This window comes from Phaenicophaeus curvirostris, chromosome 3, assembly GCF_032191515.1.
Source record: "Phaenicophaeus curvirostris isolate KB17595 chromosome 3, BPBGC_Pcur_1.0, whole genome shotgun sequence".
In the NCBI taxonomy this organism is placed as follows: Eukaryota; Metazoa; Chordata; class Aves; order Cuculiformes; family Cuculidae; genus Phaenicophaeus; species Phaenicophaeus curvirostris.
Genome location: NC_091394.1, coordinates 84,718,941 through 84,741,867, shown reverse-complemented (window position 1 = coordinate 84,741,867; position 22,927 = coordinate 84,718,941). Strand labels below are relative to the sequence as shown.

At 41.9% G+C, this 22,927-nt stretch overlaps 1 long non-coding RNA gene across 1 annotated transcript in view; it reads right to left on the bottom strand.

Annotated features, from left to right (window-relative positions):
* The window catches only part of LOC138719359 (uncharacterized), a 35,674-nt gene extending 13,130 nt beyond the window's left edge, over window positions 1–22,544 (bottom strand). The window contains exon 1 of the long non-coding RNA XR_011337203.1: window positions 22,206–22,544. This is a non-coding gene — a long non-coding RNA (uncharacterized lncRNA). The remainder of the gene's footprint in view (window positions 1–22,205) is intronic.
* Window positions 22,545–22,927: the final 383 nt, after the last annotated feature.

Sequence of the window (22,927 nt, the reverse complement as noted above, 5' to 3'; positions counted from 1 at the left end):
CTCTAACATAGAGGGCTACCCTGCCTCCTCTCCTACCCTTCCTGTCCTGCCTGAAGAGTTTATACCCCACCATAGCTGCACTACAGTTGTACGAGTCATCCCACCACGTTTCCGTTACAGCAACTATGTCATAGATTCCTTGCTCTACAATAACTTCCAATTCCTCCTGCTTATTGCCCATGCTGTGTGCATTGGTGTAAATGCACTTCAGCTGGACTGGTGAACCTTCAGCTGTCATAAAAGGAATAGTGTTAATTCCCAATTGACTGGTCCTTGGAATATCTAACCCATCAGTGCCAGTTTCATCCTTTCTGTCTCCAGATGTACTCACCCCCACTCGCTCTGTGGTGACATGTTGGTGGTCCTCGCCAGCACATCATTTCTCAGGCACTGGAGTTCCACTTCCAGGCTCACTCCTGAATAGCCTGGCTTTGTCTTCTTCCCCCTTCACATGTAGTTTAAAGCTCTATTTATGAGCCCTGCTAGTCTCAGAAGCTCTTCCCTTTGCAGATCACCAGGACTCTAGTATCTGTGGAACCACTAATGTGAAATAACCAAATAGCACAAGAGTTATCTAAAATAGGGAGAAAATGTATTGGAAAAGAGGCAAAAAAAGAAGATTGGAATAACATACACATTTCCAGAGTTCCAGAGAAGTGAATTGCTTACATCTGTCTCTTTGGCCATTTTTTTGTTAGGTCTGCCAATAACTCCTGTTATTGAGGCAGAGACAATCTCTGTGTTGTGGCCAGAGATCTTCCTTTTCAAATCTATGCTATCCAAGGAGGCTGCTTCTGCTTTTCAAGCCAATTTTCTCCAGTTATTTACACACTGAGTATTTGTGACAAAATTTAACTATTACCAAGAGGGGTATATAAAACTGCCTTGTGCCAGCAGAGGTGATTCACTTTTTTGTAGAAATGGTGCGCACTCCTGGGAATTGCACTCATTTAACTAGGTTGATTTCAGATGAGATTAATTAAAGCTGCACCAAAAAAATATGTAGATGAGTGGTAAAATATCCCACTGAGATTTTGAAGACTATTAACAATTATTAACTGCTATCTTAAAACCACTTAACTACTCACTTCTGAGACCTTACCCTACAGATCCTTCTCTGTACAGAAGACAAGTACTCAAACCTCCACTTTCAATCCCCTTTTTTTATTAATGTCCCCTCCAAGAACCTTTTGGAAAATATATGAATGGTGGTTTCAGACCATCTATGATGAACTTGCTCTTCATCAGATTCCCTGTATACATTCTTCCACTGTACTTTGAGATAAAAGTGTGTTACAAATCACTTGTAAATAAAATAAGGCAGCAGAGGTGAAACTCAGAGCTTGGGGCACTCTGGTGCTCACCTTGGTAGGACATTTCTTCCCAGTAATAGAAATTAAAGCTGACACGTAAAATCTTGCCTTTTTTTTTTTTTAAAGAAGTAAGTATTCAGCAATTATTGGGACAGCTAATGAAAGAATAGGCTAAGGCTGGCAGGGTATGAATAGTGTTACTTTCCAACTGTTTGTTCCCAGCTTGCATCTTTCCAACTTCATTAATCTGATTAAAATGATTGTTTCTTGCCTATGCTCTGAGTTCTTTCAGTCATATCCCTACCTTCCATGGATCTGCACCCCAGGGAATACGAAAGTTGGAAACTTTCCAAATAGATTTAAAAAAATTGAAGCCAAAAGGTTATTCTCCTCTTCTAAAATGTGTCGTTCTGAAGTCTTATATAGAAGGCATTATCCAAGTGATAAGCAGGGTGAATTAACCTAGACTTTCTCCTTGGAGCAAACTAGATTAATCTTTTTCTGGTTATGAATAGAATTTCTTGTTACATTAGTCCAGCTTCTTTGCAGTTTTGTCAGCTTTGCTCCAGTCAGCCCAAGGCTGTGGCCATAGGTGAGGGTAGAGGCAGCAATAAATTGCTTGCTCCTGTTGAGTGTATCCTGACTTAGTTAAGTAGAAGAAGACTCTCTCACACCTGCTTCTAAGGCCAGTTTTGATAAAACTGACCACAAGCTGTTGTGGACCATGCCTGGAGCTGTCAGAGACGGGCCAGATTTGGATAGTATCTCCTACCAGGGTTAGACGTTGATTCAGGGGGGAGGAGCCATCCTGATGCTGAATGTTCTGCATTTTTGTCTACTTGGAAGCATTAAGCCACCTGACAGCTTGTCCATAATTAGAAGGTTTACTAAGATAGTTCTATGAGAGAACGACTGCAACGCTGAGATGCAGCAGCACTTTTTTTCCTGTTATCAATTGCATTAACTCCCAGAGGAAAATCAGTTGTGCTAATTAGAATTTGTGAGCCTAAATGTCAATATGTAACTGCAGACTACAGAGGAAAAAGCTCTTCAGGAATAATGCCTTTGCTATACAGAAGAACACACAGCAAAACATTTATGCAAAAGGTTAGTCTGAAGCCAGTGGAAAGGCAGGAACCAACCATTTCAGAAATACCTCTGTTAACATTTGGCTGTTGTAGAATGAATTTTGGACATTGTCTTCTCTTGATCAAACACTCATTATTTGTTCTTCGTTTCAGAATAGCCTGCAGTGAATCCGAGCCTGTGTTGTTCATATCAATAGAGAAGAGAAAACAAAAGAGAGAAGTAAAAAACATCTCAACTAATTCAAATCTTAAAGGTTAAGACGTTCCAGAATGCAGATATTTGCCTTTTTTTTCTCCCTGAACTCTTTACCTTTCCACGCTATGGAGATATAAAATAAATTACTTAAGAATAGTAAGATAAAAATAACTTCTGGTAAACTGCATTTTCATGAAGTGGTTGGTTAGAAAAATATTGATGCTTAAACAACTGTAGAAAGAAAATCAATAATGAATGCAGCAGTTTGGAGGAAATTCTTTAAAAATAGAATTCCCTTTAATGTCCATAGTGAAGGAAAAAAGCCAGTGATACTACCTATCCAAAATAGCCAACCTATAGCTAATTTCTGTTGTTTGATTGAATATGATTTTGAACAAATTATTTGTCCTTTATTTGATATGACATGACTTTAAATCAGTGTGTATAAAGTGTGATGCACCAACCAAGCATGGGTGAGCACTGTTTGAAACAAGCAACAAATAAGGCCCAAGGCATATGATGAACAACAGTGTGTACAGAGCCCTCCAAAGCTGTGCAGCACTACATTCACCTACAAACCTGAAAAATAACTGTGACCTGTAGATTATTTGAAACATTTTGCTGTAAAGACTCATGCAACTAAGAGAGACCAACTTTTGGTTTAGTGTTATGAAATTTGGGATATATGTATTTGTTTGTAGTTGTGACCTAACAAATCTATAACCTGGCAGATAGGAGTTTCTTGTAACAACTTAGGTCCTAGCAGGAATGATCTAGCATCAAATATTTTCTTGGCAAAATAGAAGCATTTTATGGCAAAAGTATCAACTTTCTTAAAAAACTAGAATTGTTTTTCAATGGAGAAAAAATGAAAATGAAATATTTGGTTTCAGGATGGCTTGGACAGAGTTGTTTTGCTAACCAACAGCATGTTCCAACATCCATGCTGAGGACCTACAACTGTCAATGTGCAGGCAGCAGTTCTAGCCATGGATGCCAGCATTCTGTCCCAGGGCAAAAGGGAGGTGTTTAATTCCACAGAGGAAGCGTGGTGTTGGACATGGTGTTCTTGCTGTTGTTCCTGTTGGCTCACTTTGTGGTCTCTCCACCTCCTTCCTCCTCTGTCCAATGCTGTCAGTCCTATTCTGGGCTGCTGGTCTCTTCCCAGCCCAAGTGTCCAGTGTCCAAGTAACTCTCTTGGGTTTCTGAATTCCACTCTCGGAATGGAGCTTTCCTTGCCAATATGCATCCTAATCTCCTGATCTTTCCATTCTGTTTACTTACCTCAAGTTTTAACCTATGATTTTTGTTCTTGCTCAATTTCCTGCTTGTACTGCTGCTCTTCCCTTGATTGGTGCTCCATTCAGTACCTTCTGGACGTAGTTATATCCTCATTTGTGTTGACAGTCTACAGTCACCTTTGTACCATCGTAAAGCTTCATGGTGTGTGTGTGTGCAAACCTTCTTCCAGGTCATTGGTCACAATGGAGGTAGTCTAGCTAGCAATATTAATCCCTGAGTAACCAAAGCCAGGATTTAGCCTGTCAGAGCTTAAAGGACAGAAGACTCCTGAGGAGACAGCTGACAACAGCAGAAAGGGAAAGACTGAAGAACTGAAACATTCCTCCTTTGCCTGAGTCTTTAATAGCAAGGAAAGTTGTTCCTTGTGTGTACATCCCCAGGAGTTAGAGGAGAACAAAGCTCCCAAGAGGGAGTGGTTAGAGACTTGCTTGGCCAATTAGACGCACAAAAGTCTATGGGGCCAGATGGGATCCACCCAAGAGTATTGAGGGAGCTGGTGGATATGCTTGCAAAATCCCTTTCCATCATCTTCCAGCAGTCCTGGCTGACTGGGGAAGTTCCACTGGACTGGAGGCTGGCTGATGTTGTGCCCATCTACAAGAAGGGTGGCAGGGAGGATCCAGGGAACTACAGACCTGTCAGTCTGACCTCAGTGCCAGGGGAAGTCATGGAACAGGTGATCTTGAGTGCTATCATGAAGCACATGCAAGAGAACCAGGTGATCAGGCCCAGTCAACATGGGTTCATGAAAGGCCAGTCCTGCCAAACTAACCTGATTGCCTTCTATGAAAAGGTGACCCACCTACTGGATGAGGGAAAGGCTGTGGATGTGGTCTTCCTGGACTTCAGTAAAGCCTTTGACACAGTTTCTCACAGCATTCTGCTTTGGAAACTGTCAGCCTCTGGCCTGGACAGGCACACACTCTCCTGGGTGGAAAACTGGTTGGATGGCCGGGCCCAGAAAGTGGTGGGAAATGGTGTGAAATCCAGCTGGAGGCCAGTGACAAGTGGGGTTCCCCAGGGCTCAGTGCTGGGTCCAGCCCTGTTCAATGTCTTCATCAATGACCTGGATGAAGGCATCGAGTGCACCCTGAGCAAGTTTGCGGACGACACTAAGCTGGGTGGAAGTGTTGATCTGCTGGAGGGTAGGGAGGCTCTGCAAAGGGATCTGAACAGGCTGGACCACTGGGCAGAGTCCAATGGCATGAGGTTTAACAAGGCCAAATGCCGGGTCCTGCACTTGGGGCACAACAACCCTATGCAGTGCTACAGACTAGGAGAAGTCTGTCTAGAAAGCTGCCTGGAGGAGAGGGACCTGGGCGTGTTAGTTGACAGCCGACTGAATATGAGCCAGCAGTGTGCCCAGGTGGCCCAGAAGGCCAATGACATCTTGGTTTGTATCAGAAACAGCGTGACCAGCAGGTCCAGGGAGGTTATTCTCCCCCTGTACTTGGCACTGGTGAGACCACACCTCGAATACTGTGTTCAGTTCTGGGCCCCTCACCACAAGAAGGATGTTGAGGCTCTGGAGTGAGTCCAGAGAAGAGCAACAAAGCTGGTGAAGGGGCTGGAGAACAGGCCTTATGAGGAACGGCTGAGAGAGCTGGGGTTGTTTAGCCTTGAGAAGAGAAGGCTGAGGAGAGACCTCATTGCTCTCTATAACTACCTGAAAGGAGGTTGTAGAGAGGAGGAGCTGGCCTCTTCTCCCAAGTGACAGGGGACAGGACAAGAGGGAATGGCCTCAAGCTCCACCATGGGAGGTTCAGGCTGGTCATCAGAAATAAATTTTTCACAGAAAGGGTCATTGGGCACTGGAACAGGCTGCCCAGGGAGGTGGTTGAGTGACCATCCCTGGAGGTATTTAAGGATGGGTAGACGAGGCTCTCAGGGACATGGTTTAGGGGCAGATAGGAATGGTTGGACTCAATGATCCAAAAGGTCTTTTCCAACCTGGTGATTCTATGATTCTATCTTTTGGAAATACAAGGGAGGAAAAAAGCAGAAGTACAAGAGAGAATCAGTGGTTTCAAACTGGCTTTTATGCCATAGCTTGAAAATCTAAAATTAAAAAATAATACAGTCTTAACCTTTCAGCTTCCCTGATGCAGAGGATCGAAACGGTGAGACATTTCCTACTGTGGTGACACTTTGTCTTTTGTATACATGCCTCTTTAATCAGCTTGAGACTCCACAGTTCAGGAAGATATTAGAAGTTTCTGAAGATCTTTCAGGGCTCGCACAAAGTCACTGTTGTCAAAATAATATCCCATATACACATCTACTGTCAGCATATGGACTTTCAGCCTGCTGTAGATGTGTTAACTTTGAGCTAGTTTCACCCTCTGCAGTGAGGTTAACCTAATTCCATTTGCTTTGCATTTGAGAAGGGTTAAAATGCACATGCAGCTGCTGTGATGAGGATGACATGGCGTGCATTACCCCATGGAATGCCAGTTCCATGGACGCACTTTCTGTCTTTCAGAGGGCCTACAGGAACTTTTCCAGGCATTCTAGACCCAATAGGAATATTTTGCTTGATGTGAATGGTCCTCAGGATCAGTCTAGTAATGACAGAAAAGGCCATCTTTTGGCTAATTATTCCCCTTGAAAATACTTATGTTCTCTTTATTCCAAATACAGCATCACTGGGATGGTAGAATGCTTCAGATGCTAACATGATTAGTATCAGCTACACGACTTCTGCACATTTCTGTTCTACAAGCACTGTGCTGCTGATACTGGTAATAACAGACTTATCACAAAATAAAAAAAAATATGTTTGTACATGATAATTTCCAGGTCCAGTCTAAGCCCAAGTAATTACAGAGGAAAACAAATTTTCCTTCAGATTTTTTTTTTCAGGAGAGATAAATCAACTCTAGCAGGGCTGATGGAGCAGGAATCTGGTGGACCTCAGTAGAGGAGGAATATTATCCCTTCTGCCTCTGGGCTGGTGGTAGAATTTTAACAAGGGGCTCCTAAGAGACCCCTCAGAGCACATCACTGCATGTAATTTATTAGCTTAGCTGCACCTGAGGTCTTGGATTTTCTGGACAGGGTGTGCTTCTGCAAAGTAACTATAAAAAATCAACAGCATGCTCAAGCTCAAATCTCCAGAGGAAGTCCAGATGGCTATTCTAAAAATGCAATCAAAAAAGGCCTCTGGCCTTGATGGTTTGTAGACTGTTTTTAATAAGAATTACCAGAGCATTTTCTCTCCCAAATAGGGAGAGGATTTTTCAGAACTGAAATAACAATCTGTCACTCAATTAAAATTTGTCTGTGCCACAAACCATGGGGAACTCAGATGGTAAAGGATAGAAAGTGCCACTGACAACCCAATTTGTCAATGTTATTCCTTGGTTTTGGTTTAACCTCTTATCTTTACTCTAATCTCTTCTTAAAATTCTTAATAAATGTTAGAATAGTTGTGGGAAGGTTAGAGGAAGAATAATTTTAACTAGATTTGAGGGAGTCAGGGTCTGAGCAATTAACACATCAGTTGAGGTTAGCTGAAGATATAATTTCAAAAACCTTAGCAGATGCAGTGATGCTACATGAGGAGGTGGTACTTTGCCTCTGCTGCAATACTACAGTGTCTGAATTTTTTTCTAATGAACACAGAGGTGGAATTCGGAAAATAGCAAGTAACAAGTGTCGGCATAAATTTTGAGAAATGGTTGCTCAAGAGGTTCTTTTCAAATGCTTATGCACACTCAGGCGAGCAAGGAACACTCCTAACCAAAAGAAAAGTAGTAAAAAGGAATGCCTTGTCTTTCACAATGTATAATTAAGCTGTGAAACTGATTTTTACAAAGTATTGGTGTCAAGAGATGATCAGCATTAAGGGGATGATTACATATTATAAGGATAATACTAAATGGAATGGGTGGAAAAAAATTGCAAGTAACACACAACCTCCCTGTTGCAGACCTAGACGATTCCTAATTAATAATAAGACAAATTTTCCCCTTGGCAGGTTATGCTATAAGTGTTCACCATTGGGTTTCTTGATGCTCCCTCCTTCTGCCAGGAACAAACATCCTGAGACAATGAACCCACAATCAACCAGCACGTTTCCAGTTCCCAGCATACTTTGTGAAAGGATATCACTCAAAGAAATGCCCATAAAAATTACTGAGTCTTCAAGTGAAAAAGATTGTTTCAGGCACGAGCAGAAAATTCCATTCCATTCTTCTATGGCCCATTTTGTCTGAAGGATTTTAATTTTGTTTTGAAAAGAGCCAAACTGGGTGGGTAACCACTGGCTGCAGATGAGACAGTGGGGGGGATCTTGCCTTTATAAGGGGATTAGCGTAGACAGAATATTCAGGTGTCTGTAGTATTAATTGACCCACATGGTGAGATAAATTGTTCTTCAGCTTCTTCCACCATTGCTCATTAGAAATTCAAGGTCATCAGAAAAGACAATGTTCTGCCTCAGATTGTCATAAGATTATTTCTTTCTATAGGAATAAAAATTAAAGCAATTATCTGAGGAATTTTACATACAGAAAGAACTGTACAGAGATGGATCCCAGTAAGGAGTGGAACAGGGAGGAGAAGAAAACAGTCTAAATAAATAAAATCATGTTTTTGTTAAAAGCAGCTTCTTCTGAAAACAAACAACAAAAGAGTCCAAAACATCCTCAGGCATAAAAAAAGAAACTAATTTAAAAGTGGAAAATTCCAGTGAAATATTTCCATTAGCTCTGTGCACAGTTATGCTCCCAGGTAGAGAGGCCAGTATTGAAGACTGGAAACAGAAGAACGTGCTGAATGGGAAGCATCAGGTCAGTCTGTAAGACTTGGTCTTGTTTGTAACTGTTGATCCCTTGACTTCACACATGGATACAACTACTTGCCAGTGCCCAGGATGCTAACAGTCATGCTTCTAATTAACTTGGATTCAGGTTTCATATTTCCCCTGTGATAACAGCGTTATAATAAATCCCATGGATTACGTTTTTAGCACAAAGCTGCCTGGGAGATTAAATTGCGACAAGTAGAGCAGGAAGCTTCAGTGAATGATGAGATACTCTGCCTGAGAATAAAAGCAAGGCCAGCAGTTACACCTCCAGGGAGGAAATGCAATGGGCCACAAAACATTATATTTGAAGGTGTTAAATTGATTGCTAAGTGGGTTAAGAGAGAAATTCCTCTCTCCCATTCAGTACGGCACAGGTGGAAGATTGAAGCAGCTGCCTAACAAGACTGTGCTTTTCTCTGAAGCCTCTGGCACTGCCTGTGAGGAAGGCAGGGGAGTCCCTCTGCAGCGTTCAGTGCCATTTCAGAAGCCCACAGAAAACCCAGCTGCTTCTTCAGGGTATGTAGGTTTTGGGTCACATCCATCAGACCCATCCAGCTGTCTGAGATGCTCCATCAAACACCCTTAGTCCCTGATGTTCAGGCACTGAGACTAAGACCCAGAGCTCCATTTACCAAAATGGGAGCTGAGACACCTAAATTTAGACACAGATGTCATTGTCTACAGCTGAACCTGGACCCTGTAATGTGTTATCAGTGGCGGAGTGTTAACTGCTCTGTATATGCTTGTAACAGAATAAGTCCTTGCAAACCAGAGTGCAGGATCTCAAATGCCCTTAATTTTTTATGAAAAGAACAGTAAATATTTGGTCTGTAAATGAGGTTCTGGAAAACGAAATGACAGCACAGCTAAATATGTCCTTTGAATCTTATCCTGTGAATCTCAGAAGACCTGAGTCGGCAGTCTTTTCTCCATTACAATTCCCACTGCTGTACACGGGATTAGGTACTGTAGCTGTAAGCACCATTGTGGGCAGAACAGAAAGGAGAAGAGGTGAGCTCTTCCCATGGGCATGGAGCAAACCTAGCAGGCATGATACTCCATCTACACAATGAGCTGGGCTGCCACATTCCCTTCAGATAAGGAGAATCTACTCTTGCCTCCCCCACGCTGCAGGGTTGGCTCTTTTCTGCCTCTTCTTTGCCATTTACTGGAGCACAAGGAATTGGATTATATTAACCTCTATGCTCATGCAAAGGAAGAGGAAAGACTCATTTTTCTTCTTCCCTACTACACAGGTCCAATGACATCCTCGCCCTAGGGTGCTGGACTGGCTTGATTAAACCTCGAATAAGCACAGCCAGAATTGACTCAAAGCTCTTGCTACTTAAAACTATTTTATGGAAAGGGTTAATAAGCACTTTGAAAATCCTTTATCAAAGACATGGCTATATGCCTGGAATAATGCAGAATGTTTTATTTTCAGATCGGTTTGCTCCGTTCTATTTAAATTCTGTGACCTTCAGGGAATCAAGTTAGTTCTAGCTTTTAGGTTATAGATTTTGTGTTTGGTATTCAAGGTTAACTTCTTGCTTGATTAGACACAGGCAAATGCTAGCAGCTGCAGCACCACAGTGGAAATGAAATCCTGTACTGAATTTGGCCAGAAATGTCAAGAGCCTGGTAGTTAATTGCAAAGAACTCATTTTGTCTTCCATTAGCAGCATTAAGGTAAGTTAGATGCACTTGTGTTTTCCTGTTGCAGAACATTGAAAAGCCATAATATGGGACATATGCAATGATTTGAAGATGACTGTCCTTATTTACACAGGGTGTGCTACTATTTATTAATTCATTATCACTATCATCACAGAACCAGGAGATGAAAGTTCAAGCAGTTTGGAAAAATGTTTGCCTGCTGAAGCAGCCAAGCACGCTCTCCTGGTAACACTGTAAATGCATGTGAAAAATTCAACAGGTAATGCCAAATTACCATGTAAAATTCATATTATATGGCCCACAAGGACAAAATGAAATAAAGCAAATACACAGAACCAAGACAGGTTCAGATAAAACAGCACTGTTGTGTTTACTCCAGATTAGGCTCATAATACACACTGGTTCTGGCACAAGTTGATCCCCTGTCTAGCCAAGTGCCTATGCCAGTCTGCACTCTAGTTTTAATACATCTGAGTCCTTCCAGCCTGTAGGGGCATGGTGCACATCCTCTGACCACTTAATAGCCACCGTGGATTGTGAGATAGTTTTTGCAAATGATATGTCAGAAGCCTGGGACAAGTCTGCACCTCCTAAGGAAATGAGGTAGGACTTTCTAGACCTGACACCGGCTGCTTTCAGGGACTGCCAAAGCTGAAGGGTTTCTCAGAGTCAGCTTAAGAAATACGACATTCAAGGCTGACTTTGGGATGCTTCAGATCTCATCTGCCTTGGCAACAAGCTGGGTCAGGGCTCTTTTCTAAGAAGGAGTCATCAATAGGTCTGCTTATGGGCAGTGACATGAAGCCAGGCCAGAAACTGAGTGCCCCTCATAGGCAGGCAGGGCAGCCCTCAGAGAGGCTCTACTATTGCCCTTGGAGGCATTACTAGCTTGCCCCAGAGACTTTTCCCAAAGCCTCATCTCTGAACTTGGCCTTCATCATATGGTTGTGCTCAGCATCTCCAGGGGAATATCACTGTTACACAGCTGTTCCATGCTCCCAGCTCCAACATGAGCAGCAGCTTCAAGTCAGACCTTTGCCTTACAATTGTTTGGTTTACAAGTATTACTGACTATCTCTGAGTGAAGAGAGATGAATTTAGTTTGCAGTCAAAGTAAACACCTTTGTAATGACCTTGGCTAGTACACGTCTGTTATGCATCAGTTTGGAATGAGTTTGAAAAGAGGATACAAATTGGCTGCTTGTTTGATGCACAGTTCAAGTGCAGACTTGAGAGCTTGTTGACTGGGAACATTCAGATATGGATCAGGGAAAGAATATTTTCACATACGGCTTCCTCCTCCACCTTTTCCTTTCCTTTTTTCTCTCTTCTCTTCTCTTCTCTTCTCTTCTCTTCTCTTCTCTTCTCTTCTCTTCTCTTCTCTTCTCTTCTCTTCTCTTCTCTTCTCTTCTCTTCTCTTCTCTTCTCTTCTCTTCTCTTCTCTTCTCTTCTCTTCTCTTCTCTTCTCTTCTCTTCTCTTCTCTTCTCTTCTCTTCTCTTCTCTTCTCCTCTCCTCTCCTCTCCTCTCCTCTCCTCTCCTCTCCTCTCCTCTCCTCTCCTCTCCTCTCCTCTCCTCTCCTCTCCTCTCCTCTCCTCTCCTCTCCTCTCCTCTCCTCTCCTCTCCTCTCCTCTCCTCTCCTCTCCTCTCCTCTCCTCTCCTCTCCTCTCCTCTCCTCTCCTCTCCTCTCCTCTCCTCTCCTCTCCTCTCCTCTCCTCTCCTCTCCTCTCCTCTCCTCTCCTCTCCTCTCCTCTCCTCTCCTCTCCTCTCCTCTCCTCTCCTCTCCTCTTTTCTTCTCTTTTCTCTTCTTTTCTCTTCTTTTCTCTTCTTTTCTCTTCTTTTCTTGTCATTCTACACATACGCTCAAAATTTTTTTCATGCTAAAAGGACACCAATACTTATTTCACTTACTATGTCAGGATTCAATCAGCAGGTCATTGGGCACTGGCACAGGCTGCCCAGAGAGGTGGTTGAGTCACCTTCACTGGAGGTGTTTAAAGGATGGGTGGATGAGGTGCTGAGGGGCATGGTTTAGTGACTGATAGGAATGGGTCTTTTCCAACCTAGTGATTCTATGATTCTATGATTCTATTTTTAGGAGTTGCCAGTGCAAACAGGAATGAAGAAATATTAATTAAAGCCCTAAGTATGTGGCTTTGTATTTGAAGAGGTCTGATCTTTCAGCAGTGCTACTGAAGTACACAGTGCCCTGAACTTTCAGCAAGATACAAAGAGTAAGGAGTACTCTTTGTAGATAAAGGTCCTGAAAGCTGTCATCAGAATCACAGCAGGTCTCAGAGATCTCTACATGGAAATGCAAGGGAACTTCAGAATCACTTCTTTTCTTGAATAAGGTGAAGGAAGGAAAGAGTTAGGTAGGGCTCCTCTGTCACGTGGTGGTTCAGAAAAGAGGCATAACTCAAAATTGTCTGCGTGGCTGAGGGAGCCCTAAGGACTAATCTACTTTTGGTAGCAGACCTGAGACTGTCCTGTGCCCATTAGACTGGTCATCAGCAGGACTGAAGAGACTGTTAGCTCTGAAATGTGAAGCACATGGCTTTCCTAAGAACTGTCTTACCACTGTCAGTGGACAGAGCCTGGTGTAAGTGTTCCCTTCTCTTTGTATTACTTTGTCCAGAAATGTCCTTCCCATCTCTAAAGATACAAGTATCTCTCCACTGTGGCCACTGAGGTGTTTCTTCCCATTCTGGGGACTGAAAGTCTGCCAGCTCAGACACAACTTTGCAGGAGTCCAGGGAGCACGGGCTGCTCCAGTGCTGGTTGTTGTACAAATGTATCCTGGTTGCACTGTAGCCTGGCTGATTGTACTAATGGAGTCCCAACTAAGAGGGAGCACTTGGAAAAGTTCCTGTGGGGTCAGATGGACCTTATAGCGCTATGTTTCCTGTGCAAAATACATAGTCCTGCAGGACCATGGCTGGAACAGGTCATCTAGAGCACCACGAAGGTCCAGAGAAGAAAATCCACCAAGTGAACGTGTGGTCTAGAGTCTTCTTCCACTGGGCCATATCCATCATTCTTTGTGGAGGCATCATCTCCCCATCGTGAAGGATTGGCTTCACCTCTGGGCAGCTGCCAGGCACAAGGAACAACTGCCTTCCTCCTGCCTGCCCATGACTCCCTTCTTAAAGCAGCACCATACGTGGTAGTTTGCAAATGAATAAGCCAAATAACTCTTCCATTCTAATTTATAACAGTTGTGTTGAATATGAGTAAAGCAGGTAGAGCAAAACAGCAGCTTCCTTTCTTACAGCTGTCTTAAAAGATGGACAGTTTTCTGACCAGTATTAGCAGAAGCCATACAAGCTTGTGCTACTATTGAAAATCAAGGTCCACTCAAAATATGAATGATGTGTGTGTTGATGGTTTTGCAAGAGAAAAAAAGCCCAGAATAACACAGCACAGGTGAGGAATCCCAGGCATAATCAGGGCTAAATTAGTGGTTTTGTGAAAAGACTAAAGGAGGAGCAAGATTTGGGGCTAAAAGCCTGAGGGGAAAAAAAAAAAAAAGGAGAGGAGAGAAGAAGTTACGCCATGTCATTGAATCCTTCTGCAAAAATAAGCAGGGCTATATCAACATATGAAATTTCCCAATGAGATGTTTCATGGGACTTAGCATTGCCTAACCCATGTACCAAAACTTTTTGGAGCATTGGCTTGTGGTTGGTAGCCGGCTGTGTGCATTTCCCGGATGGCCCCATCTACTGGCTTTGTGCCTGGGAGTTGAACTGCACCTTGTTTAAAACATGGCACGCACCTCTGAGATTCAAGTGATTACTGGCTGATTTATATAAATGTTAATATGAATACAGAGGTAAGGGCTTTCCTTTTCCCCACAGAAGACGACAAAATAAATCATAAATGCTAACACTGATGTCTTGGAAAAAAAGCGCTAAAGTAAACTGTCAATGAGACTTACGTAAATGACTCTAATAATTTTGTTTTGAAGAGAACTCAAATTGAGCATCAGCCAGCTGGCATGTTCAAAGTCTGTCTGTAAATATTAAAAGCTTTTCTTTGGCAAGAATACAAAAATATTACTGGTATCTCTGGCACGTAATTAAAATAAAAATGAAGTCAATGTTATCACAAACCTTAAATAGCCTTGATATCTGGTAAACGGAGAGCTTCATTATGCCAGGCTGACATAACCTTAAGTAGTGCTTGAACAACAAGGACTGTGTTGGGTGATACCCTGTTATGTACATGAAATGCTTTAATAAGAAGAATGGTTTTTTATACAAGTTGGTACCTTTACTTTGACATTGCTGATTCTGCAGTGACAACCTCCTCCCCTCTGGCTCTTTCTGCAGCAAGCCCCAGGCTGGACTGCTGCATAACCTAGTTTGGTTTTCCTCAGTCTAGTCCTTGATGTTTGAGACCTCCTGAGCTTTTTGCATGTGACCAAACAGCACATATGCCAGATATCTTCTGTCCTTTGGAGAATGTCAGACTGGCAGCAAATGGGCTGAAGGCTAGTGCTGTGGATGCACTGAGGTTCTCTGGATGAGCAGTGGCCCTTGATGGACACGTCTAGCCTGTTGTGTGAGCACTTCATGTGAATGCCCAAGGCACAGGTAGGATCCAAGACACTCAGCAGAGAACTACCACATGACTAGAAATCCTATAGAAGTAAAGCACTTGCTGAAAGTACAGTTGGAAAAGATTTGAGGAAGACAATGCTTGGAGAAGCTGGCTATCTAGTAGCCGTATCTACTTCCAATTCCTGGAAAATGTGCCTTGCAGCCAAAGGTAATTGTACCTTACTTGCTTGTATTGATTAAGCCTGCTATGTCTGCAAAATGGCCGTTTGCACACTAAGGAACAGGTCATTCTGAGGCCAAGAATAAGATGCAAAACCCTGTTTGGTGGCTGCTTCCCAAAGCTTCCACACAATGAGGAGGAAATCCAGAAAAGCTAATGGCTGCTGGCAGGCTTCGCCGTGCTGTGTATGCCCTCACCAGTACCAGACCTGTATGAACTGCATGAATGAGAGACTGGGTCCTTGCAAAGGTACCGTGTGTGCCTGATTTCTTCCTCTTTTCCCTGTCTCAGGTCGCTCAGAGGAGCCTATGTCCTTGCCTTAAGCACAGGCGTGTTCATATACAATTTACAGCTGGAACAGAAACCCATCAAATTAATAAAAGCACGGAGATGCCCACTCTGTTAGTCCAACAGGATTTGTACTTTAACTTTTACAGCTGTCATAGAGAATGATGGATCCAGCAAAACTTAGAATTTTGCATTGTTGAAATATATGAGAACAAGGGTGCCTGTGATGCAGAAAAAGAATACATTGCCAGGCATAACTACTTTTAGATAAAAAGCAATAGCAGTTGTTGTAAGATGTTGTAAGACTTTAATTTTTCCTGTCTTTTCAGGCATCAATTTGGCAAACAGCTAGGTATATGTAATGCAATATTCCATGGTTATGTAGGAGGAAAACTTGTGCAATATGGCATCATATTTTTCAAGGCTACCTAATGAAAGAGGCCAAAAGTGTGCCTAGATTTTTTTCTGCAAATCAGTAATGTGGAAGATAATAAAATATTTATGTTACATAACAGGAACCCTCTGGTTATGCTTTATTTTTGGAAATGTTAAAAAAAAATGTAAGGGCTTCTGTGAAATGAGCATTTACTAACTTAATGGGAAACGTGACATGGATTTAGCTGTAGCCATGAACAAAAGCGGCAGACTTAGGTAGCAAGTGGAGTGCTCTGGAGTTTTGTGGCATTGTGCTTGCTGCAAGCCACCATCACGTGGAGGATTATGTGCTTACTGCATTTGCCAGGAGGGCAGTTTTTCTCTTTTCCTCCACACAAATGTGTCTCTCACGTATACGTTAAAGATTTTTAACTGAGATGGAGTGTGTTTCTACACTGAATTAGCAGTGAGTAGTTTATACTCTGCCAGGGAGTGATACAAAAGAGGGAAACAGAGCTCAGCCTAAACTTATTGGTGATGGCCAGTCTTTCTAACCAAGGCTAGAGGCTGGTTTTGTTGTAATATCACAAATGAGGTGGTGCAGGATCACCTGCTACTGGTGATAATGGAGTTAAAGTGCTTTTCTCTCCCATTGTTAACACTCTGATTGCAAAACAGGTATTAAAATATTCTCTGATAACATCACATCATCACAAACATACTTGGCCTTTTCCAAAATGATGCAAAAATACCACAGAAAGATAAATACAATGTTTCTGACACGCTGCCTAGATATTTCATCATAGTGTTGCTACATAGCAATGTTATACTGCACCATGCTATTACCTACCTTCTGACAGGGTATTATCCTAGGTAAGGGCGCAGGTATCCTGCAGATAAATTTGATAAGTGAACAGATGCAGAAAAAAAGCAAGAACTCTCAGTGGAAAAAAAAATGTTGGCAGAGAGCCTGAACCTCAAAATTGCAGCTCCAATCGTGATCAGGTCAGGGAGAAGACTCAGATACACAATCCTGTGCCTGATACTGGTCTTATTTATTCAATTAACAGTCTTGTAATAAAAGTAGCAAAATTATTTGATACAGATGTGCTTCTATGAAAAGACTACGCAATATTAAGTGCTTTTTAGCACTGACAGGGTTTCTCCTCATCCTGCTTAGCAGGTGCTTGTCTGAGGGCTGCTTTCACCAGACTGTGACTGGCCAAATGGGCTGGGGTCAATGGGAAACACAGATTTTGCATCTTCTCTGGCCAAAGTTATCATGCTGAGTACTGATAGCTAAGCTGTGCAGAGCTGCTTTTAGGGATCAGATTCGATAATGGTGAAGAGATATGATTGTTAGTGACTGCTCAAGATTTTATATTCTCTTTTTCTTCATTCATTTGAGGAAGTACATTCCCTGATGCTGCTGTGGCCAATGTGGTTCCTTCCACAGCTCCTCTTTTAGGATGCAAGGAACAAAGTATGGGGAAGGTCAGTGATTTTGCTAGGCCTGGTGTAGTTCGTTCTTACCATCACGTGGCAAAGATGCTGTAGATTTTCTGCCTATTCTCTGAGACCCTGGAGAAGTTAAAAGGCCTATTTTATCCCAGTTGTACACAAGCAACACAATACAAAGCATAAGCTCAGATCAGGACAGTGTTAGGCTTTTTGAGTCCATCAGGAGCAGTTAGCTCTTAGCTGTTAATATCTGCCAAATATAATAAAAGATGAAACTTGGAAAATTTGCCAAAAGCAGAGTTGTCAGTTGCTGGCTGTTGGCAGTTGGGGGGTGGTTGGCTGTACATGGCCAGAAACAGGACAAGGACAGACCATTAACTGCTTCACTGCTGGAAGCTGTCACCCATGTACCTTCACTTCTGTGCAGTCACTCAAACCTGCCACCGACATTGGCCCATGCAGATGTTTCAAAGGCTGGTGAAACAAAAACACACGTGTATTCACTAAACACACATGTTCAGTGGCAAAGAGAAAGTTTTATTAACATATAAGGATGCCACAAATCACGCAACTACTGAAAGGCTGGAGGGCATGCTGGAAAAGTTGTTCCTAGCATCCAAGGTAGAAAGTCAATTGGCTGTCATATTCAACTTCCCATACAATATAAACACAGCTAGGCATCTACGTGGCTGTGGATATGATGCTTTCTGATGAGGACTTCAGTGTCTGAAGAAACAATAAGGAAATGTGACTGCAAGATCCTACTTTGCATCTACTACTACAGGGCTGGGCAGTAAAAGAAGATAAAAGAATCTCATTCTCCAAGTACATAGTGCATTGCACGGACAAAAGGTATAATAAGTTAGTAGGCAAGGTTGAAAAAATCCTAAGCACCTTAATTTCCTTCTAAAATTTCCAAGCGATGCAAAATCAGAATAGCCCAGGCTTGCTCTGCCCCAGCTTTCTGCAGGGCACCAGTATTTCCCATTTATGACCATTCACCCCTATTCTCAGCCAGGGCTATCTCCATTCCTGCTATCAGCATTATGCCACTGTGTGGCTTCAGCCTTACACAGTTAAAAGTTTAAGAGGCTTGTGATGCAGAAGGCAAGTTCCTAAATCAAATAAAAATGTTCTCCATTTGCTTCAGACTCTACAATAATTTGTTCCAAATTTCATGCTCTCCATTGGTCCAATTTACACAAACTCACACTAATTAGTTGCAGAGCTTCTTTTAAATTTACAAAAGCAATCATTCTCTGTGATAGCTCTATGCTATGCCCAACTCCCTCTGAATAGACTTTAATGACACAGTAACCATGGTTACAGTATATAAAATATGCAGCCACGAAATGTGGAAATCGAACAGTGTAATATAATTTTCTCTGGAAAAAATAAAGGGTTTTGGCATATTTGCATTAATTAGGACATCACATTAAGTATTTTGTGTCTGCATTCTTTATGAAAATAAAAGTCATAACAGGCAAAATGATCGTCAAATTCTGCTCAGTAGCAAACAGTACCATTGGGAAAGCATTTTTCCTGATATAACTGGGCATTTTAGCTGGACGTCTATAAGCACCATTCTGGTAAATTGGAGTTACAGTTTGTTGGAGACAAGCCCAGAGATCTGCTGCAATTGAAGCAGCCATATGTCACAAAGCTCAGGCTTTTAATCTGAGGAGTGGCAACTGGGAGGAAGCAGCAAAATCTCTCATCTGTAGAACTGAGAGGATAACGGGAAATCCATGGACTAACATAGCAAATCAAGACTCACTGCTTTATGTTTTCAGGATTTTTGCTTTTCTGTTGTTCTTCATTATTTCATCTGTTTAAATGACACTGAATATTTTGCAAATGCTGCAGCCCCCTCCATCAAAATTTCATATACCATAAAAATCTTTTGCATCCTCAGATCTCTCTTCTCTTTATGATCCACCTCTCTGCAGCAGAGCTGACAGGGATGGTAGACTGAGACATGTTCTGGAGTATTTTTTCCTCCCACCTTACACATTTAAAATCTCCACTTCGGCAGTTTGTTGGGAAAAGGGAGAAGGCTGTCAATCCCAGGGAAGTGGTGAGGCAAAATGCAGCCTTACTGTAACTTTTGTTCTAGCTGTATTGCACGCTACCATACACATGTAAAATCAAGCAGTACAGGCGCATCATCCATCGTTAGTTTGGAGAGTAGAGAAAACTTGAACAAACTTGGCTGTAGTGACTGAAACTCAAAAGCTTATTTCCAACGAGATGCTACTCACTGCTCTGTCCTCTCAGTGGTCCTTACAATCTCATCTGCTTATTCTTATTTGTAGTAGTGATCCATAACTACTGGCAAATAGCTTTGAAGTGACAGTTTTCAAGCAATACAAAGGCAGTTACTTTATTTTCTCTTGAAACATTCATCAAATGACATTAGACAAGGGAAGTATTTATAAAAACTAGTCTCTTCATGACAAACTGATGTGCAAGAGAAAAGATTAAATTAATTGAAAAACATTTATTATGAATAGGTCACTTAGCTCTAGCCTCAGGCAAACCACCTCCTTATCAGCTGGACATGGAAAGATGCTCAGAGTTCAGCTGTACCTCTTGTTCTCTTAGCTGCAGCCTAGTGAGAGCAACACAAAGGAAGGAAGATTAACTTCAGAAAATATAAAAGGATGAAAGCTTGGTGAAATCCTTCAGTTCCATTTAGGTCAGGCTGGCATTCAGCAACGAGACTGTCCAATTAGACAACTGGAGCGGATTCACTCTTTGTCCCCATGTCTTGTGCATCCTTGTTGCAGAAACAGAAGTGAAGGATAACATTTTTATTCCAGTTCTGAACTATGGATACAAAAATATTCCATTTTGGGAAATTGTACCGAATTTCTTTTTTGTCAGAGTCTTATCTCTCTTGTTTATTTTTTTTCCCTCCCATCATGCATTCAAAATCAAATTTGGAACCCCGACTTTGCTTATTTAGATCTTGTTTTCTTTAATGCAATCCTCTGACCAGGACTTTCAAATCTAGTCAAATATAACACAGAAAATGCAATTTTGACATGTATATGTTCTTTATAACCTCGGACTCAGTGTCTGAGATATATTGTGACTGAGCAGAAGGGACAAGAAAAGTAGGACTCCTTCCTGAATCACACGCATTTTGAAGCTGTTTATCCCACAGCACACAGCACCTCTCTCAGGTATTTACAAAGCACCTGTCACCATGGGAACAAAACTAAACATCAGAAAAGTAGAAGAAAAAAACATATTTTACTCTTGTGTATGATTCTGAAGAAAAAGAATGACTGAGCAGAGCACCAGCTCCAAATCTCAATCTCAGTTCGAGTTCATTTCCAGGAAAAAGGTACCAATGAAAACACAATCTTCCCTCCTCCCTTTCTCTAAAGAGCACATCCCCATCAACAAAATCAAAGAACATATTCAAGAATGTAATGACTATGCCCTGCTCTGCATAGTGTCATTCTATTGAAAAAGCTTGGTAATATCCTAGTTGTTACTGAGGCAATGAGAAAGCTAGCATGGGCTTAAATTCAGGATTTTTAAAAAATGAAACACAGGTGCAACATACTTTCAATACTTGAACATGAAATAAGTATTCCATGACTGCAGGCCATCCAGACAGAACTGTTAGCTGGAGGAGCAGACTCAGGATGTGAACAGCCAGGATTTCATGGTCCCTCTGCGTTCTCAATGACAGATTAATGTTGGTTCCTGCTCTGCAATACGGCTGTGCCTGCCTGTCCTAGTCCAGCTGTGCACCCCACAGAAAGAGGTGGCAAAGCACCTCCCACCCTGCTCATACCTAAATGCTCAGTGTTGACATAGCTACTCACTGAAAAATGTGTCCTCGGACTATTCTGATGTTCTGAATAATTCAAACCTACTAAAAATATGTCATTTTTAAGAATAATTACATTCTACCATTATCCTTTGAAACAGAGTAAGTATATTCAAATTATAATAAAAAAGGACAAAGGTGAGCCCCTTCTTAGCTTTTAATGCTATGTTTTTGTGCTAGGTGTTTCCACATTCATTGGGTTCTGCACCCAATAGCAACTTGTGGTATCACATATTGTGTTTTCTTCTCCACTCCCAATTCCATGAAGAAATGCCAGCTACGTGTATCTTGGAAGCTGGCTATCTAAAGGTTAATACACATTATTTGATATTATTAACACATAATACTTGTGGGTTTTGATCAAAACCTGTGCTGATCTCATCGGGATTGTTTCCTGAGTAAGAGCTGACACCCAGAATTACTAAAGAGACCTTGGGAAGTTCAGTCAAAGAGATAAACATCACATCCAGACCTGCAGTTGTGTTTAAATACTCTGTCCACCTCTGCTATGTTGAACTGTATTTATCTTTTTTTAAAAAATAACTCTGCTGGTAGATGTTTTTCAGTTCCTCAGGAAGTCCTTGTTCAAAACTGCTGCATTGCCACATCAGTGCTCCCAGCTACTCAGCGTCCCATGGCATCGCACGAAATGCCGTGTCCACACAGGCCTAACTCAGTGAGTGTTCCAGCCAAGCACAATGTGAGTCATCTTCTGAGCTTCAGCTGGCAGACTTGGGAGGAATTTGCAGGTGTGTGTTTGTTTAGATTACAAGGAGACTTCTTCGAGTAGTCTGTCTGGAGTCAGTGTGTTTCATTCCTGCTCCTCACGCCCGAGCGCACATTATATTTGTCACTCCTGTCAACAAACATTTGAACATTTGTAAACTAAAAATAATGTGTTAAATATATGTATCACATTACAGTGCTTTGGAAGACATTGATCTATCTCTTCTTACAACTTGAATGCTGCCTCTTGGCTGTCTCCCTCCTTTGGCAGACGTCATTCTCACTGTGCCAGTTGGAAAGACCCATCCCTCTCCCCTCACCCCTTCTCAGTTTACTTACCATTACTGTCCTAGTTAATATTCAGAGATGAGCAGCATCTTCTGAATGTCCAAATATTTTGCAGACGGCCTTGGGAAACCTGGCTTGAATCACCTTTTAGGGGAGATCTACGAGATCACATATTCCACCAATGGAAGTTCCAGGCAAGCAAATGACAGCCTAACCAGGAGCCCCTCAGGTTAAACCAACTTGGTCTCCATTTCCAGCACAGTCTTTCTGTTTGCTCTGTGTCAATTTTGCTGAATAGCTCAGACTCTCCTGGAATAATTGTCTCATTAGGTATACAGGATACAAGTTGTAAACTGCATTCTGTCATCTCAAGAATAAATTATACCCAAACAGCTACTGAACAGTGAGTGAGAAGCAAGTCTGGTGCATGCATTTTTCATGACTTAGAACAAGCAATGTCTATATGTAATCATTAACATTCAGGTAGCAAGGTCAAGGTCAAATTCATTGCACTGCTTGATCTCTTCCAAAGGCCATGCAAAAAGGAGCACAATCATTATTCAGCATCACCTAACACTGCATCCAAATTTTTTTATAAAAGTAATATCTGATTATTTGCAAGGTTTCCCCAGTGGTCTTCAAAGATGCATGTGAGACAGGCAAAGAGGTGGAACAGGCAAAGAAGGAAAAGAATCTATATAAAGCAAAGGAAAAAGGAAGAGAAAAAACTCTTTAAAACCTTCATAAATATATGAATACTGAGAATTGGTTTA